Genomic DNA, 3001 nt, shown 5'->3' on the forward strand with positions numbered 1-3001 from the left:
TCACTTCTTACCTGGAGGCTCCATTCAGAACCAACCTAACAGCAAAAACTGCAAAGACAATTGCTTGCTTTTGGTGACTGGCTGCTCAACACCTGGCCTCGAGGGAGTCCTCGTGCCTATTCCAAGCTACATATGGGCCAGATAGGGACTCAGAATAAAGAAGAGGTGAAAGAGGGGGACAGTCCTTTTAAAAACTACATCTCCCTCATGATCCAGCTTCAAAGGGAATGAAATGACATTACCCAGCGTTGTAAGAAGTGTTCACTATAATCAAGGAATAAGTGAACTCCCAAGGAAGTGTCATCAGAGAAGAGCAGTAGGCAATGAATGGGTACAGGGGACAAACCACTATTAGTGAGAAATAAGGAACATCTGAGAGAAAATTGTCAGAAAGAATGGCTTTGCATTATGTTTGCAAAAGTGTCCCAGAAACTAGAGTGCTCAGTTGCATCCAATACAGCTGAGAGGCCAGGATAACTGAAGTCTAGTGAGCCCTACGTAACAAGCACTTGTACATATTTTTCTCATTAAAATGGTCCCAGCAGTAAGTATCCACTGAATCTTATGTGAAGAGATGGGAACTGGTACATCCTCTAATAGTGCCAGACATTATTAGAAATTGTCTCAATCCTTTTGTCCACAAACTGGTATCATTTCCTTTAAGGGCTAAACTAACCACTTCTGAGAGATTATGCTTACCTAAACCCTCTTACCTTAGCAAGCTAGCATCTTGAGCTCCGTACTTGGAATCTTCGTAATCTGCATTTTTTCCATCACTGCATTGCGATTTCGTGATTCTTATCGTTTAATTTAGCACAGCAACCGTCCAGACGGCTTGTGAGATGTCATCCTTAGAAGCTCACGTACATTTTTCCCTCCTCCTCAAGATGAAGGGAGGCAGAATGGCGCAGTGTCCAAGTCAGCTCTTGGCACCTGGCCTGGTTCAGCTGCCAGCTTTGAGGTTGGTATTGTCCAGGGAGCTTTAATGACAGCACCCTGGAGGGCAGCTCCAACGTTTACCAACCGTTTGCTTTTTATGTAACCCTTTTAAGTGCATTTCCTATTCTGTATGTGGGGATAACAAGTGCCTGTTTCATGGGGTGATGATAAAAATGATTATGCATATAAAATACCTGTCAGTTTCCAGCATGTAAGTACTCAATAGACGTCAAAAAACGTTAAGGCATTTTTTTGCTACCTTCACAGTAAACTCTGAACTAATGCTCCAGTAGAGACATTGGAACTTTCTTATAATCTTGGGCTTTATCCAAGTTGACGCCCATAATATTACCCCTTCGGCAGTACTCAGCAAGCTTTCCGCCAAAAGCTGCATTTCTCCATTTCCAGGATTCATCAAAAGAATGCTTAGGCACTTGCACTTGTCCAGCGTAAGGAGTAACAGACACACTTGTAACTCGAATTGAAGTAAATACAGGCAGCTTTTCACTCTTCCATCAAGGGTATTACAATCCATTCAATTAAAGCTACTGTCTTTCATCCTTCGGTGGGAACTACCCAAACGATAAAAATTTATATTTGGAGTAGTGTGACCTAGGCAGACAGTTTGTTATCAGGACTGGAACTTCAAGACAACAGTACTGGCGAACATCTACTAGCAGTCACTGCATGCTTGGCACCGTTGCGAGGCTTCACACGTATTAACTTATTGCTCTTTACAGGGCAAAACTTGAGCCAGAGAGAGAGAAAGTAGTTTGCCCAAGCCATGAAGTAGACACACAGTAAAGCCAGGATCCAAACCCATTCAAATCTAGGTCACTCTCAACCTAGATTATGATTTACCATCTCTTTTACCATAGTCATACCAGCAAATAAAGCATCCAATTCCAGAAATGAAGAATACTGACTCTGCCCAAGTCATTCATCCATTAATGCAGATTCAACAGAAATCTGAAAATTGGTAATGACACATAACAAGCCTATTAAATTTAGTCATAAAATTTTATCACCAGTTGAATAGTTTTTTTGCACACACCAACGATTACATAACACCAAAAGGAAGAGAAATTCCATCTTTGTTTAAATTGAGCAAGTTAAAAGGATATACATAACCAAAACTAAAGCTAAAGCCCATGGTACTTAAGAAAACCAAGGGAATATTTAGTATTTTATTACACACCAAAATGTTTATAAGCAAATTTAGTTAAAATTGTGTAGCATCTTTTTATTTGAAGACTGCACAAAAGGTTAATCAAAAGGTAAGAAGTGCAGTATTTTACATACACCATGAAGACCAGATACACTTGTATGCCAGTTAAACAAGCAGAAACATAGGAGTTATTTTCAAGTAAGTTGTAACTCAGTTTCAAATGTCATTATCTCCACTTTTGAGGTTCCCTGGTTATATTACAAGTAATATCTAAAATGAGAAAATATTTTGCTTTCAGCAAAAATTGTATTTCATCTCAACCACATATGTGAAAAGTTATTCTAAAGCCGTTCAATTCCATAGACCTTGATACTTAATGTTTAACATGACAGGAAAAGAAGCAAATTTTGTCTTATCTGTTTAGAACATTTCACCTTCATTCTAACACCCTACACCCTTACTATGTAACATTAGCAGATATTATTAGTACAAATCAGAAGTGGCCAATATTTTAACACAAACATCACTGACTACAGAGATACCTAATTACCTGAAATCATTTCACAAAAACAAAGTCTACTTTTCCAATTAAAACCTAACGAATACTTAGGTGACTATTTTCTTCTTTATATTTTTTGTATTTTCAAGTATTTTAACAATTATTTTTACAAGTCAGGAAAAAACATTAAAGTGTAGTCCTAAACTCCAAGTTCATTTTCCAAAACAAGGGATAAATTAAAAAAAAAATTAAGTTCACGATTAAATTTATGCATGGACTTAAGTTTCACCTTTGTGGTATGTTGAATAACGAGTAGACATTCAGCAAGCCAATGAAAAGAAATGACAAATGCTAAACACACATAAAGAAACAAAAAACAACTAATGTAAGGAGTT

This window comes from Leucopleurus acutus, assembly GCF_964270905.1.
Source record: "Leucopleurus acutus genome assembly, chromosome: 15".
Lineage (NCBI taxonomy): Eukaryota > Metazoa > Chordata > Mammalia > Artiodactyla > Delphinidae > Leucopleurus > Leucopleurus acutus.